General features: G+C 35.7%; 1 pseudogene; it reads left to right on the plus strand.

Annotated features, from left to right (window-relative positions):
* The first annotated feature begins 45 nt into the window (after positions 1–45).
* LOC135154586 (uncharacterized) lies at positions 46–11,277 on the plus strand (annotated as a pseudogene).
* Positions 11,278–18,432: the final 7,155 nt, after the last annotated feature.

Raw genomic sequence — 18,432 nt, forward strand, 5'->3', positions numbered from 1 at the left:
TTTATACATTATTTTCATCTGTTTCGTCTCAAACATTATTATAATCACAAAATTATTAGATCGATTTTAGAATCAATTATTCTTTTTATTTGTACATGAAATTTCTAGGAATTTTCTTGCGGTACAAAAGAATTGGTCTCTTATGATTTGAAAGAAGGAATTAAAAAAAGAAACCAAACAGATTGTGCGCCAAATGAATCCAGTTGAAACCTGTTTATCATCATTAACCTTCTGTCAGGGAAAAAATTTAATAGATTTAATTCCTTTGATTAGACATATGTTCTGACTTAGCCCTAATAAGACTAGGGGGCCCTTCTTGACATTTTTGGGATAAATCTGCCGCACAAATTTTTTTGACCGCGTCGTTCGCTGAATTTTTTACTTTCAAGTCTCGCGCAACTTTTGACACCAAAATTGCAACCCCCGGGTACGTGGTTCCAAAATTAGGCAACATTTTGTAAGTGCATGCAGACACAAAATTTCTCGAAAACATGAATTTGTGTACAAATCCAATGGAAATAGTATTTTGAGCCAAAATTCATGAATGTATCATTATTTTTCCTTTTACTGCTTAAAATCAATTAATTTCATCTTGTCTATGGTAACAATAAAAAACTAAAAGTCGAAAAACAAAGAAATACATAAGAAATTTAGAATACAATAAAATATATACGAAATAAATGTGATGTTGATTTTTTTACAATAAATTTGATCAGATTCCTATAAAGAGTCTGTGAAACAATATTTAGCATTTTAGGGTCAGTATTTAGTTAATTAGAGCAAACAGTTGATTTTACGCATAAATTAGCCTAATTATTTAGCAATGAGATTTTTCTCAGAATTTGATCTCATAGTTTTATAGATTATGCCACGGGTAACGCGCGTGCCAATTTTCGTTGCGATAGCGTGATTGACGGCCGAGATCATAAGGGGGGCTGAATCAGCCCCCCCCCCCTCAGTCTTCTTAGTCGTCGAAATGGCCCAGTCTTTTTAGGGTTAGAGATAGTTCATGTGTTGGAAATATTTCGACCCCGGTTATGGTTTGTACATGTGTTAGGAATATTAATTAAATCCCAGTCAGGTGGATGCCATATTTTATACAAGTGTTGGAAATATCAGTCTTTAATGCACAAGAAGTTCTCTTTTGTAACAGGAATATTTTACTTCATATGCTTTATGCACTCATCTATTCTTAACATTTTTATGAGTGCTTTCCTAGTTATGATAGATATGGTATAATGGGCAGTTGATTTTAGTTTATCAGGGAGAACCACCTAAAGCTAATACAGACCATAGATCTCCGTTTAGGCAGTAAAGGTTATCTGAGGGAGTCCACGTCGGTGACGAGACTACGAGCCCAGCTGCCGCCCGGTTCTCCATCGACATGCTATTCATGTCAATATCCGGGGCTCGATCTCATCCGTAATCGTCGAAGTCCAATCTGAGGGGCATCGGCATCTGCAGAGCCCAGGGGACCGACTACCGGGGGCCAAGTGGAGCAACGTCAGACGGACAATGATTCTTCTTTATTCTGCCTAAGTTAAGTTATATTTATTTGTGATCATTTCCATATCCATATATATCATGAATGTTTATTTTCTGAAACAAACCGAAATCAGAGAAATGGTGGATGTATCATCATTAACCTTCAAACTATTAAACTTAAACAGTTAAAATGACTTATCTGTTTGGATGGTCTTGAAGACTGCCTAATAAAGGTGGGGGGGGGGGGGTTATGATGCATACACCCCCATGGTGGACGTAGCATACCCCCCCCTCCCCCTCGCTACATATCAGCATCAAAATTTGGCACACCTCTTAGTTCACATTTCTCACGTGAAGTAAAAGACTTTACATAGGCCTATATTGTAAATAAAAATAAACATCAAAAGTTTGTTTCATCCAAATTGAAATAATTGCACATATTTTTTGTTTGAATATCAGCAACTAATTCACTTGTTTGACTTGTTCAAATTAATAATTGTCTTCTTTTCAGTGTCACCAAGTCAACATTAATTCTTGATTGAATCGTGTTATGCAGGGGAGACCTGTCAGGGGGCGTTCCTCTTATTAATTATTTGTACAAAAATGTTTGCTTTTTCAGATCACAGCAGTTCATGCGATGGCAATTTGATTTATCTGTCAGTATTAGCTTTTGATCTTTTATATGATTCATAGCTAATGTAAACATGGTAAAACAGAGATAAGTCATTTTAAGAGGCCTTCACATAATGCAGAGGTTGGACATACATACACTATGGAATATCTCTTTCTTTCTTTCTTTGTTTCTTTGATTCTTTCTTTATTCCTTCCTCCTTCCTTCCTTCCTTCCTTCCTTCCTTCCTCCTCCTTCTTCTTCTTCTTTCTTTCTTTCTTTCTTTCTTTCTTTCTTTCTTTCTTTCTTTCTTTCTTTCTTTCTTTCTTTCTTTCTTTCTTTCTTTCTTTCTTTCTTTCTTTCTTTCTTTCCTTTCCTTCCTTCCTTCTCCTCCTCCTCCCTCTTCTTCTTCTTTTTCTTCTCCTCCTCCTCCTTCTTCTCATCCTCCTCCTTCTTCTGTATTCCATTTCCTTACTCCCCCTTTAATTAATTTATTTCTTTCCCTACCTGAAAATCATAAATATTGAAAAATTACAAGAATAAAATTATATGCAGTTAAATGATAAACCTCTTAGACTAACAGAGAGGAGGAGGAGACTTGCAAAACATGTCTCAAGAATTATTATGTTCTTAAAAATGCAATATCCTGGTAACCTACCGGTAATGGAAGAAGGAAAAGCTCGAGGCTGTCCCAAGCACCCCTGGCGACGGACTTTCTTCAAAGACTTAGAGTTGACCCATATCTTTATACCAATCTCTTGGAGGTTAAAGCGGTCACAGATAATGATAGCTTGTTACCTATAAATGCACTACACAGGAGGGACTAAGTGGTAAGTAAAAAAAATAGGAGTATTTCTGCATCTGATATCCCCTCCCTACCTCCTATTGGTGCCTAATGTGGTCCAAAGTATCACTATTCATATTTAGTAGTTTATTTGATATTCTGATATCATAAAAACAAATATTAAAATTGCTCTGAAACAGATCAGATAATGACAGTTATAATCGCTGTTAAAATTTTCAGATAGAGTCTGTTGACTACATGCATACATCCCCACTGTGGATGTATCATAATTAACCTTCAAACTATTAAATTTAAAACAACTTGGCTGTTTGGATGGTCATGAAGACTGCCCAATGGAAGGGGGGGGGGTTATGATACATACACCCCACGGGATACCCCCCCCCCTTTCACCAAAAAAATTGGCACACCTCTCAGTTCACATATCTTACGTGTAGTAAAAGACTGTACATAGGCCTATATTGTAAATAAAAAATAAAGATCAAAATTGAAATAATTGCACATATTTTTGTCACCAAGTCAACATTAATTCTTGATTGAATCGTGTAATGCAGGGGAGACCTGTCAGGGGGGCGTTCCTCTTGTTAATAATTTGTCAACTTGAGGTTGTTTGTTTTTTCATATCAGATCACATCAGTTCACGCGATGGCGCTTTCATTTATCTGTGAGCATTAGCTTTTGATCTTTAATATGATTCATAGCTTATGTAAACATGGTAAAACAGAGATAACTCATTTCAAGAGGCCTTCACAAAATGAAGAGGTTGGACATACATACACTATGGAATAGCTCTTTTGTTGATTCATCGCTATCATAAATTGAATCTACACCAGGGGGCCGTTTCATAAAGCTGTTTGTAAGTTAAGAGCGACGTTAAGTACAACTGGTGATCCTTTCTTACGCGCTAAACCATCTCCAATGAATATACCATTTACCACAATAAAGGATCACCAGTCGTAGCAAATAAGATATCTTGAGAGGGGTGGGGCAAAATGAGTGACAATTCTTTCTCTTTAAAGGGGAATGAAACCTTTGGAATAAGTAGGCTTGTGTCGAAACAGAAAAATAAGAGAATAAGAACAAAGAAAGTTTGAGAAAAATCGGACAAATAATGAGAAAGTTATGAGCATTTGAATATTGCAATCAATAATGCTATGGAGATCCTCCCATTGGCAATGCGACAAGGATGTGTGATGTCACATGTGAACAACTTTCCCTTTGATGGACTATAAAATACCCTCAAAATGTCTCTTTCTGCTTTTTCTTGTGATGATACAAACTCTTTATCCATGATGTATTCTTTAAAAATCTGTATTACATGCCCTCCTATATAAAAAGAACACATGATCTACTGATAGATGAGATAAAAGAGGCAATTTAAGTGAAATATATACTAAAGTATTGGGGAGAGTTGTTCACAAGTGACATCACACATCTTTGTCGCATTGCCAATTTGAGGATCTCCATAGCATTAGAGATCGCAATATTCAAATGCTCATAACTTTCTCATTATTTGTCCGATTTTTCTCAAACTTTCGTTGATCTGTTTCTTTGATTTGTCTGTTTTCACACAAGCTATCGTGTTCTAAAGATTTCATTCTCCTTTAATGAATAATATATCTATAGAGTCTAAACCTACCTTCTTGTCCGTTTCTTTTTTTCTTTCTTTCTTTCTCTCTCTCTTTATTTATTTCTTTTGTTCTTTCTTTCCTTCCTTCCTTCTCCTCCTCCTCCCTCTTCTTTTTCTTCTCCTCCTCCTTCTCCTTCTGTATTCCATTTCCTTACTCCCCCTTTAATTTCTTTATTTCTTTCCCTACCTGAAAATCATAAATATTGAAAAATTACAAGAATAAAATTATATGCAGTTAAATGATAAACCTCTTAGACTAACAGAGAAGAGGAGGAGACTTGCAAAACATGTCTCAAGAATTATTATGTTCTTAAAAATGCAATATCCTGGTAACCTAATGGAAGAAGGAAAAGCTCGAGGCTGTCCCAAGCATCCGTGGCAACAGACTTTCTTCAAAGACTTAGAGTTGACCCATATCTTTATACCAATCTCTTGGAGGTTAAAGCGGTCACAGATAATGATAGCTTGTTACCTATAAATGCACTACACAGGAGGGACTAAGTGGTAAGTAAAAAAAACAGGAGTAATTCTGCACCTGATATCCCCTCCCTACCTCCTATTGGCGCCTAATGCGGTCCAAAGTATCACTATTCATATTTAGTAGTTTATTTGATATTCTGATACGAATGCTATTTTCTCACCAGCATTATATCATAAAAACAAATATTAAAATTTCTCTGATCAGATAAGGAGAGCTATAAGTGTTGTTAAAATTGTCAGATAGAGTCATATTCTGTTGCTGATAAATTGTGATCTGAATCAAGTCTAGGTTTACACATTCAGATTTTAAATAATTGTGAACAGGTAATGTAACTTCTAAATTTTCAAATGATCCATCTTAAAATAGTAATTTGTAATTATAATGGGATGGGAGATGATTATGTTATGCTGAAACACAAGGTACATTAGCTGAAGTAGTTTTTTTTTCATTATCAAGTTTATCTTTTGCATTAATGTTGACATGTATGAGAAGGTGCATGGGTAAGGTACATAACTTATTTCTTGCCATTGAAGCTTATTTTAATTTCATTTCTTCTGAAGCTTTTAACCTCACATCTCTTACATTTGTCCTTTTTCCAGAGCTAAACAATCATCAGACATCACATCATGGCATCAAGATTTCCAGAAGGAAACCAAGTTCAACTCCGACCAAGAAAAGGTCATGACATGAAATGGTCATGTGACAAGCATGGTGAGCCAATCAAATTTTACTGTAAGAAACACAAAATTCCTATATGTCATCCATGCGCTACCAAAGATCACAGTCAGAAACCATGTGAGCTAGACGACATCGAGGATGTTATCTTCGAAAGGAGGAGACAGCTAGATGAAAAACGGCCAAAAATACAGGAACTTCAGAAACAAATGGAAGCCCTCAACACGAAAATAAAGACTGTGTCAACGTCTGGAAGTACTCATTTTCGGACAATTAACAACAACATTCAAGCTTCATATTACGACAAGATTGAATCTGTTGGAGAGAAGGAGAACAGGATGATTAGGGTTATTAACGAGGATGCAGATGAGGAAATAAGACTAGTAAATGAGAAGAGAGAAAAACGGATCAAAGATTGCAACATCGAGAGAGAAAATGAGCGGCAAATCATCAAAGACAAAGAAGCAAAACTTCTATCACATGCAAAGAAAATCAGCGAAATCGTTTCTAAGAAGATCAAAGATCTTACTATAAAAAAAATCAGCATTTGATAAACACTATTGAGAATATCAAATCAACCATCAAACGTATAAATCAACATGATGAAACATTGGTAAATGAAGCTCCGCAAGTACTTGCATCTATTGATGAAGATTTAAGTTTGAATGTTCATCAAGATGTTAGCGACTGCCTTGACCGAATACAGAGTGAAGTTGAGAGAATGAAGTTTGTAGAGAGGGAAGTAGGTGGAGAATACTATGGTAGAATTGATGGGTATATCGGTAATTGGGAACTTGTCAAGTCAATTCACATTCCATCGGTTGTTAATTACCCGTATGTGCGAGGTTTGGTCAGTGATGGTGAGGTATGTGTTCAGGACGTACACAACAATGACATGTATGTTACAAACATCAACACTCAACACACAGAGAAAGTCATTGATGGAGGTGTGTTGATTACATCATGTGCGCCCATAGACAGTAACGTAATAGTATGTGGTAAGATGAGAGGTGGTTGCACGGGTGACAGGTTGGATGGATGCATCACTCTCTATGACAGACAATGGAGCGTGATTAGAGACATCAGCATACCAAGGAATGGATACGATAGTAGTGTGTATGTTGATGTTGACGGGGATGGGATGATCATCGCTGCTCAGTTAGATCAGTCTAATATCTACGTCATCAATCCTGCTGATGATAAGATAGTAAACACTATTACGATGCAGGGTAAGGTGGTGTGGGGTGAGATACAAGCCTTGTCATCAGGTGATATCGTTGTGAGGACAGATGATAATAAATACACTGTCATCTCACGATCAGGAGAACGGAAGGCTGTCATACACTGTGATGAGTGGGGCTGGTCAGAGTGTCGCGTTGACAAACTGACAGACACACTCTACATCGCGTACTGGGATAGAGCGCGTAATACCATCGCAGTTGATCAGGTGTCACGTGATGGTATCATCCAGGCAAGGAAGATCGTGGAATACGTGAAATCAGATCGCTCTGACTGGGTCAGCCATTGTCTTGTTACTCCTTCTGGTAACCTTGTAGGATGTGATGGGGACAAACTTCATCTTTACAAGAAGACATTCATTTTGTAAATCATCAAGTATTTCAATGAATGATTAAAAATTAATATAAACGATATACTTATTTCAAATTTTACTTTCATTTTAATTCACGTCCCCCAACATGAATACATTCATAATGCGCGTGTTGACGGTGTGAATGTTGTATCAATATACATGTGCAACGTATTGGAGTGTTGTAATAAACTTGCCATCGATTGCAGGTCAATTTTTGTTTTCAAAATTAATTGAAAGTCGTGCATTTCATTGAAAATTTGCAATTGATTGTTGGTCAGCTTATGTTATAAACAAATATGAAATGATTTGCTTTGGTTAGAATTGATCTATCAATTGCTAAATTTGCATATGAAATTTGCAATTGATCGCAAATATTTTCTTGTGTCTTACAAAACGCAGTGATTAATATTTAGCCGTCTAGATTTATATTTTTATTGAAATGTATAATTGTACTCGTAATTAAATTTAAAAAAAAATAAATAAAGAAAAAATGGTTAACCAATTGCCTACTTTAATCCAGGTAGAAGGTCTATGGGAATGGCTGAACCCAGCACATGACGAGTTCATTACTAACTTGTGTTAGCTGAACCCGATCATTTACCAAACGCTATTTCGTTCAATGTTATTCCTTTTCAATGCTAACAGTGATCATTTTACCCCGGGATTAAATTTGCTTTTAACTTCATTGGGTCTTTAAATCCAAACTATCCATCAGGTTGATTTCGTTTTATATTCTGTTGCAAAAAAGGTGAAGTAATATAAGATTGTATTAAAAGGAGAGGGGAAAAGTGCTGTGAAGTACAAGTAAGTGTTTGAACCGTGGTATAGTGTTTCTGACTATCACCTTGTAAACAGAGGGTCGTGTGATCGAATCCCAACGAGGCCTGGCGTCCTTTGGCAAGGTGTTAATCCACACTTTGCCACTCTCGACCCAGGTGCTATATGGGTACCCGGTAGGATGTGAAAGTCATTGCAGCTTGTCCAGTACTGTGTGCGCCTCACCGGCAACTGACTGGAATACTCCCCAGGGTGTGGATGATGTGCTCACATTGTGTGCGGGAATGACTGATTGATGCGATGACCGGGGTAGTAGTATATCTGTAAATTGCTCAGACACACCTTTTCGATGAATTAAGCGTTATATAAAAGCGGATTGTTATCATTATTATAAGTATTAAATGAAATATTCAGTTATGAATCATATTTCAGCTGGCGCTGAGCATTCAGATTATTAGGGAATCGAGGATGCATGAATTTGTGAGCGGGAATGACTGATTAAATCCGGTGACCTGGCGACAGTTTCATGAAACTTGTCAGCATTGACAAGTTGTCTTTTTCGACAATTACCATAGCAACATTTAGAGCCTGAGCCTCTGAGCCAATCAAAACCAAGGATCTCACTGAAATTGTCAGTGCTTACAAATTAATCCGTGCTGAAAACTTTCATGAAACATCCACTGGGGTAATGATATATCTGCAAAGCGCTTTGACACGTCGTTCAGATGTATTAAGAGCTATATAAAAGCGGACTATTATTATTATCATTATAGTTTTTTAGTGTACATAATCCCTCTCATGAATGTTAACAGAAAATAAGAGAAAAACTCATTTTGTAATAGAATCCTTGCTCAGTCAACATACATATCACAATGGATATGATGAAGGTAGACAGAAATGAATATGTTTCCCCCATAATTCTCTTTACACCAATTGAATATTCTCATTCTGTAGAAACAGGTGACGTCCATCTCAAAATGACTCAGCACACTCCATATTTAATATATTCATAAAAGTATTACATCATATCGCTTATTTCAATCAGTTCATTAACTTTCGTCTGTACACCTTTTACTTTATCCTCATATCGGCTTTATATTTTCAACAAAGATTAATTTAGATTTCTTGTACCACATGTTTAATCTATTATATCATATTACACTTACTACCTGGCTATGGAATCTCAAGCAGCAAGCCTTTGGATTGTTGAAAAAAAATTTAGTTGTTTTTTTGTTAACGACTGTAATGATGTGTTGACGCCCGCTACGTTCAGTAACGTTTATCGACATCGTTAATTGATGTCAAATCAATTTCATCATAAAGATCCCATGGACATATAAACATCTGGTAGTCGAACGTGCCATGCTGTAAATAAATAAAAATAGGGATATGCATGTATTTGTTGTGTAACAGACAGAGTTAGATAATATGACAAATAACTGTACATATCATAGCTTATGTTCGTGGTTTTATATTAAGGAGGCTGTATTATATTAAATTAATTTATATTCTTTATTTCATTTTCATTTAATACTGCGTTAAGTTTGTAAACAGTTTGTACTGTATATGGCATATGTTGCTCCAATGCGTTGTATATAAATCGGTATTGTCTAAGGTGTGTTGTGTTAATGTAGAAATGTGTCATTTATACAAAAGAATCCTACCGAATTTATACAATAATCAACTTTGTACAGATTGAGTTTAGGTATATAGGGTTTATAATTTATCTAAAGAATCAATGCAATAGCTTGTTATTGTCTATATCATTGCTTATTAAAAATTCGCTCCCAAAGAGAGAGCGGGACAGAGTTCTATAAATAAATTTCTCCTAAAACCTAGTCAGATCTTACGCATTATGAAAAATACGAGACATTTGGCTTCCTCCTGCTCGTACGCACGGGCGTCCGTCGATATAACACATGGTATTTTTATGAAAATATGCACCCTTTTTCTTAAAAGTTGATGGAGAGGGGGAAAAATTAATCGTATCAAGTCGGGGCGTTCAGTAATGAGGACAGGATAAACTATATTTCACTGATTTTCATGATTCATCCCATTTGATTAACTCATCTATTCGTGTTTTGGGGCTAATCTTTCCCTTACGCATTGCTTTTTGGCAGAAGTTCTATGGAAAATGCACCCTTTTTCACACAAACGTTGATACACTCTGTATTCATTTTCCCCATTGCTCGAGAATGAATGGGCAGTTAACGACGGGGTGAAAGATTTATTGAAGAATGGAATGTATATTTCACCAAAATGAAAGCCATTTCCCCATTGGATGTTAGATCGATTCGTGTTTTTTAGATGAAGTTAGTTGTCGAATCGGCTCTTCTGGCATTTGAGGTCTCTATCGGTGACGTCACTCAGAATCGTCATGCCTGAACCATCGGCCGGGCAGGGGTCGCAATGGTAGTATGATTCACACATAATGCACTGGATATATACAATAATCTTGTCCTCTCGTTCAAATGAATGTGAAACTTATATAATTTTCATCGGAGCATTCAACATGAGTACTGTAGTTAACATTTCTTTGTTATAAGTGAATTCAAGTCCCTCCAGTGAGTTTGATCACCCCTATTGTAAAAATGAATTACTCCCCAAGTTGTAACGCAGTCAGCTGTTTGCACTCAGGGTCACTCCGTGACCTGTGTGTGCGTTGAAGAGATGGACACGATTTTCTGTCTCATTTAGGCAGAAATCTTTCATAATGACTTTTATTGATTTTGATTGGCTGAGAAGCGTTGTTACTGTGTTAACTATCCGTCGAAACACCTGAAAATCCCAGTTTTTATTGATTTGTTCATTAATTTGTTGTTTTCTCTTATACAGTTGATTACATTCGCTTCATAAAACTAGGAAAACTAATGCACATAATACGCATCTATATTATGATATAATGTGATGATATGTTATTTTCAAGTTTATATTGAAAGATGAGTAGGAAGTATTCGTTTAGTTTTTATTATAAAATATGTTCATTATACTTTGTTGTGAATTACTGGCACTGTTGAATAGTTTAAAAGGTTAATGTTTTGGGATGTGTAGACTAACTTATTCTCATCTACTTGAGAACTATAATAGTCGTGTAGAAATAAGAATTTACTATGGGCTGCGGTAAAATCCACAACCAGTTGTATACACATGACTGATCTCAACACCTATTATAAACCGTTCTGAATAAAATATTTTACATTGATTGGAATCTTTGCAGTGTGTATTTTGAGGTCATCATCATGGTGATGAGGAGTGTGTTTTAATGCACAAATAATCATGTAATTTTATAATCAAGTATTTTTGTCAGCGTTAATGAATGAAAACTAAATATAAAACAAAAAAGGCTTTATATGCAGTACATTTTTTTATCTACACAATTATGTAGGGCAAATAGTAATAGTTGGAAATGATATAGAATGATGTTGACAGAAGAAGGGGAGGGGTGTGGAAATTAGTGGGGGGAGGGAGAGAGAGAGAGAGAGAGAGAGAGAGAGAGAGAGAGAAGTAAAATAAAGACGGAGAAAGAGAGAAATAAAGAAAGATGAACATTGTATATGGGGGAGAGAGGGAAAGGAGAGGGATGGAAAAGATGATAGAGGGGGGGGGGGGAGAGAAGGGAGAGAAGGGGGTAGACAAACATGGGGAGACAATGCAAATAAAGAATGGGAAAGAGAAAGAGAGAGAAGCGGAGGAGTGAGAAAGAAATGAACGGAAGAAACGAAACAGAGAGGGGGAGAGAGAAGAGGAGTGAAAGAAATATCAATAGAAAAGGGCGATAAAGACAATAAAGGTAGAGAGAGATGGAGGATTGAATTGTATTTGTATTGAAAGGTCAAGTCCTCCACAGGAAAATGTTTCTCTGAATAAATAGAGAGAAATCACACTAACATAACGCTGAAAATTTCATCCAAATCGGATGTAAAATACGAAAGTTATGACACTTTAAAGTTTCGCTTATTTAAAAAAAAGAGTGATATGCACAATTCATTGACATGCAAATGAGACAGTCGATGATTGTCCCTCACTCACTATTTATTTTGTTTTTTTATTCATTGAATTATACAATATTTCATTATTTACAAATTTGACAATCTGGACCAACTTGACTGAACCATACAGTGATAATGATAAAAGCGTATGTTCAGGGAGAAATTATTGTAGTTTCAGTAAACAATGAGGGAAAATTAGAATATTTCATATTTCACATAATGAAATACAAAGGAAATAGTGAGTGGGTGATGTCGTCAGTCTCCTCATTTGCATATCGACCAGGATGTGCATATAACTGTAAATTGTGAAACCAAGCAAAACTTTTAAATGTCATAACGTTCTTATTTTTCATACGATTTTGAAAAGGAGGGAGAAGAGAGAAGGATAGTGAAGGGGAGGAAGCGAAAGCAATCAAGAGGGAGGGGGGGGGGGAGTAAATTGACTTTTGGTGTTCCCAGGGATTGTTAACACTATGACATGTTATATTTCTGATTGGTAAAAAAGATGTTAGGCATGGAATGACGCCTTTCTCTTTACTAAAATGATGTGGTAAATATTTGGGAAAACCCTTTACGTTCAGTCATTCTACGTCGACAGATGACACTCTCTAAATCCTCCATATCACGCACATTGCAGCACTTGAGGAGGATGTTGCTTAGGATATTAATTCAATTAAAGTCAGATGCCATTGGCAGTCTTCATTGAACTAAAAGGAAAAGTTAACCTTATCCTTAATTTCAAATAATCTAAAATTTTACATACTTTTTTATTTGTATTATAATTTTATAGGAGAAAGCAAAGTGTTCGACCCAAATTGATCATGAAAGCTGAAAAAAAAAGATTCATTAAGGTTAATGCCCATTACCAATCAAATGAATTTCTTTACGGTTATGAATATTTTAAAAGATTGAAAAAAAAACGAATCGGGAATTTCATTTAAACAAGCTTCAAGGATTAGCAGATGATTAATGATTAGAGCATAATGATAAAAAAAACAAAATAACCCCCAAAATTATTTCATTTATACTCTCAATATCCCCCTTGCGCCCGCTCTCTCTCATTCCCACAAAGGAAGGGGGGGGGAGTTGTTGGGCAGTCAAATGTATGGCTGTACACTTGCGTGACAAAATTATTTCCAAACGCTCCCTAAAAGAGTTTTATCTGTGCGCAAAATAACATCTCAAAAAGTTTTTTTTTTCGCGGGATTCATTTACACGCCCCTAAACAAGTTGTCGCCAGAAGAAGCCTCGGGGAAACGCTTGATTAAAAAAAAACAACTTAAATATATACGTTTGACCCCGCAATTAACCATTGACCGTCTTTCAAAACTACACTTTTTCTGAAATCGGCGTTTGGATACCTTAAATAAGTACAAACGCGGCCCGCGTCCAAAACTGGAAAAAACCACCCCTTTAACCGCGTTGTTGTTGTTGTTGTTTTTTTTTTGGATGGGGGGGGGGGGGTCACGCATGTGTACAGCAATATACATAAATCGACTCCCCTTGGGTTCATTCTCCCTCCCTCTTAGTATTATTTATCTAAAGGTTTATTTCTACCATTTCACTACCTGACCTGTTTAAAATCTTACTTCCCGCCACAAGCGCCCAGTCTATCGCCCTCCCAAATAAAGAGAACGAAATCAAAAAGGTAATTAATGGGGAAAAGAAAAGGAAGAAAGGAATATAAAATAAATGGGGAAAAGTGGGATATCATATTTTTCGGAATCATGTCAAAGATCTATCGCTGAATTAGAGTTCCATGTAATAAGCTATAGATTTTCGCTAGTTCGTTTAGTTCGCACACGACATATTAAGGACTTCCCCATCTGTTGTGATATGCAAATCCGCTAATGACTTTTTTTCTCACAACGCCACTGCTCACCATCTAAAATTATTTTTCTTTTAACATCTCCCTCTCTTTCGTTTGTTGTGGAAACATGCACGTACACATTAAATCAATCTAAATAAATATGATATCTACTTGTTGAATCTTCATAAATGAGTCCAATGTTTCACTATGAACAAACAAACCATGCACAGCAGTCATCATGGTGATAAAACTGATCTTGTAAATATTAAGTTACTATACCGTATAATCGCACGTAACAATATTCCCCAGTCACCCAGTCAATGTTCAGAAATAATAAAACACCACATAATTATATCCCTTGCTCAATGATGATCGTTTTAATTGTTCCTCGTTGGTGCGCGAATAATCATGATAGTCTACTGCTGATACCTCTGGACTCGTCTGGAGCAGACTTCTTTAGTTTTATTAAATTAATACGAACAAGGGAACTAAGCAATGAACATAAGTAAAGCAGAAAATGATATGCCTAAGAAAGAACACAATTATAAAACAATAACAACAACAACAACAAAGTACCGCTCTTGGAATTAACGCGAACTTATAAATATTATTTTCTAAAGATAAACAAATGATCATTCCTAGCACAACATGCACAATGTGCCATTTCATCCATCTTTCTATCCCTCTTCTATTTTTGTTTTTATTTCAATTTCTCATTCTCTCTTCGCAATCTACCCTATCCCAATCGCTCTATCTTTGTCTGCAATCCAATCGCGTCTCAGTGAGATTTAATTGTATATATTGTGTAATTTTGCATATTTGTTTGTATAAAACTGAACAGGCTACTCTGGACAAAGATTTGAAATAAATAAATAAATAAATAAAATCTCTTTCTATTATTTCATTTCTCTTTTTACTCTAAATTAATTTTCTCTACTCCCTCTGGAGTACCATCTTACAACATTGAAATCAACCTTTAAAACTACTTATCCAGTACAGCTTATCATATATTTGGATGATATCGTCGCCAATTGAATTCAAAGTGCCACTATTATCGAAATCGTCATAGAATAGATAACACTATAACGATATTGCATAGTCAATAATTTACCATGAATGATAATGCAAACATACATAATCATATTACCTTGTCAGTGCATATACCGTGATTGTCTATACCCGTTTGAGTAGTTATACAAAATCACAGATCGTTCAGCTTCATTCGCCTTCAGAGAACAAGAATTTGCAAGTGAGTTCTTTTTCGGTTTATTGAATCTGCTAATACATGAGACTGAGGGTGGATGGGTGTCAAGTCAGGAGAGATGCCACTTATACATGTATCTTTTGGCTCTTCTTTTAAGATCTAGGAACAATTGAAACATTACAATGCACATGATGCAGGCCTACATCGTTTGGATGGCAACCAGGGAGGGAACGGGTGAGCTCCGAGGAATGCCATTGGTTGCCTCTCTTATTACGGGTCTATAAGCCTATATTCAATTCAATAATTGAGCCAGAATGTCAGCTATTTTACTCAATATATTACTGAAATGCAACTCTTAATCGTCTTTGCAGCTCATTTTTTTGGACAAATATGCAAAGTTGTCATGGCAGTATGCTAAAATGTAGGCTACAGTAAATCCCTGTATACAGACCTTGCTTGGGCGCGTTTTTACAAACTGGTTTAGGTTTAAATCATGACATCATAATTCTGGTGCGGATTAAGCTTTTGCTCATAGTGGGGTCCGATTTTTTTTCAACAATATTGTAATGATCAGTCGCACAATATCGATATTTGTTTGTTTCTTTGAAGGGGTAGTCCTGACAGTCACTACTGCTTATTCATTTTTAAAACAACATACATAATGACCCCATTTACATGACATAAGCCTTATCTATATAGTGCGCGCACGAAGCTCGAGCTACATTTTTTATTTAATTTATTTTCTCCTGAACATAGTTTCCTATCTTAAGCAAAATGCGTATGTAAATTAATAATTTTTGCGAGCGCGAAATCTGGGCAATTGGGTATCTTCCTACACACATAATGCAAGCACGAAGAAAATTTCTGATATTCTGATCTGAAACTTGATATTTTAAGCACGTTTTGAAGATCAAAAAACAAGCTGCGTATCTCAGTATACATGCTTGCGCGTGCTCTAGCTTTAGATTATTGGTATTTTAAGTACATTTTCTATCATAAGTATGAATGCGAGCGCGAAGCGCAAGCTGAAAATATAGGATATTCCGATCTGTCAGAGAACAAGAGTTGAAAGTGAGTTAAAATGTTTCGATTTCTTTAATGTGCTAATATGTATGTAATAAGGATAATGGGGGGGGGGGGGGGGCAACTAGATCTAGGAACTTAGAATATTTAAATATTACAGAATATAGTTTTGCTTTTGACAAACGGGTATGCGTGTGGGTGGGGGGTCCACACAACCCTAGTGCCCCTATTATATCGTTTCGACATTAGACCGGCAATCAACTCACTACAGATATCATTATTTTTTTATTGTCAGTACCATTCACCTCACCTGTAGTCCAGGATAGGCCCCATAGAAAATTGATCAAACCTTGTTTTTTATATACATGTACATACCATATTTTTGATGGTTTCTTGTCAATTCGAGGGTGCTGATTACGAATCTGGATGATGCCACTCGTGAAACCTTGAGCATTTTCCGCAAATTGGCAGCCCAGGAGGTTTATTCAACCGAAAGCCGGACAAGCAAATGACCCCATAGCTGGATGGCATGGACCCTGAAGTTTACAAAAAATGCATTGCTGCCGGGTTCTATCCGTGGTCTTCCCTCCGAAATGACATAATTTATGACGTCACTACAAAATGGCCCTATTTCACCATTTTTTAGACATTCTACACAAAGCATGAAGTCAAGGGGCAATATCTCAGCCAAATCATGCTTGTTTGTATGAAACTTTTAAAATAGATTGTTCAAATAGTGCACAAGAGATATGCAAATTTTCACGAACAAAAATTTTTGTTTACATATGCAAATTACGTAATAAAATTTGCATATCATTAGTTTGGGAGATTTCTTGCATCAAAAATTATCGAAAATCGATTCAGAAATTTATTTTCCTTTTTAATGTACTTTATTTAATATATTTTCTCTCAAGCATAATATCATTCTCTTCATCTATATATCTACTTTTAGAAAATATATGCCAGTAATTGGAAATGACATTATAGACTGTGATTTCAGCCCCTTTTCAATATGATGCGCACATAGAAATCATACGTTTTTTGCCTATGTTTTCATATAGCTGAGGTGTGCGAACGATATGCCTGTTTTATTGATGTTTCCTGCATTTTGCATGATATTAAATCTTTCAAACGACATATTTTCATCTTTATTATGTCTCTGCTGATAAATAAATGACTTCAGCAAAGATTGATTGCCCACTGGGCAGTCTATAGGCTACGTTTTCAGCCTAGTTTTCAACAATGAACCTATACCATGTATGACTGCATCGTTGTAGTCGAGTCGGAAAAGGGGGTTCCTGTCTACCATCAAAATATTTTGTACTCAACGTTTTTGTATTTGCCTGAAGTGTCTAAATAATGTATCTTGATGTTCTTCTTGCAAAATCGTGTCCAACGGGGTTCAAAATTGATATCTTTTGCGGCCCTCCTGGACTTTTTTATGAAAATCAATTATTTGTCAGAGTCTGACAATGGGACAATCTTAAATGAATACGCATTTCACTATGATTCGGATAGTAGAAATCGATTGAATTCGTTTTCTGGACAGCTAATATATTTTGAAATAAAATTCATCCCGAAATTGCCATGATTTTGGTCAAAAATTTGCATGTGCATTCAAATCTATCTGTTCAATCATTAACATCAACAACTATTGCACAATATCAGCATTCGACACGAAAGAGTTGTTGAATCTTCATAAATGAGTCCAACGTTTCACTACAAACAAACAAACCAATACCGTCGTCATGGTCATAAAACTGATCTTGTAAATTTCATTTTCCATTTCATTTCATTTATTTGACCATTTAAAATCAACATAGTACATGAACATCATAAAATAAGTATCATACAAATCAATCATTGACAAACAAGATAACAATTCAAAAATGTCCAGGACCCAAAAGAAACAAAACTGCTTGTAAACTGGGCCCTACATTAAAATACCTTTTAAAATATTAGTCTGTACACATACACACACCCATACACTCACGTACATACCCATCCTAATACATGTACACACAGCAAACACATAGCTCGAGATCATAGAGAAAAATAGGAAAGGAAAGAGAGTGATACAAGCAAGTAATATATATATATATATATATATATATAAATAACAAAAAACTTTAGAAGATGAAATAGATAAGTATCCTACTCAGCCATGGAAAATATTTTACTAAATATAAGTTTCTTATACAGACACTTGAATCGATTTATCGTAGTACTGGATCTTATATCGAAATTTAGATTATTCCATTTACGTACCCCAACAGAAGATAAAGAATTATAGATTAATGTTGAATGGCAAAGAGGAATGTGTAAGTTTTTGCTTTGACGAGGTGGATAATTATG

This window comes from Lytechinus pictus, chromosome 6 (genome assembly GCF_037042905.1).
Source record: "Lytechinus pictus isolate F3 Inbred chromosome 6, Lp3.0, whole genome shotgun sequence".
NCBI classification, from domain to species: domain Eukaryota; kingdom Metazoa; phylum Echinodermata; class Echinoidea; order Temnopleuroida; family Toxopneustidae; genus Lytechinus; species Lytechinus pictus.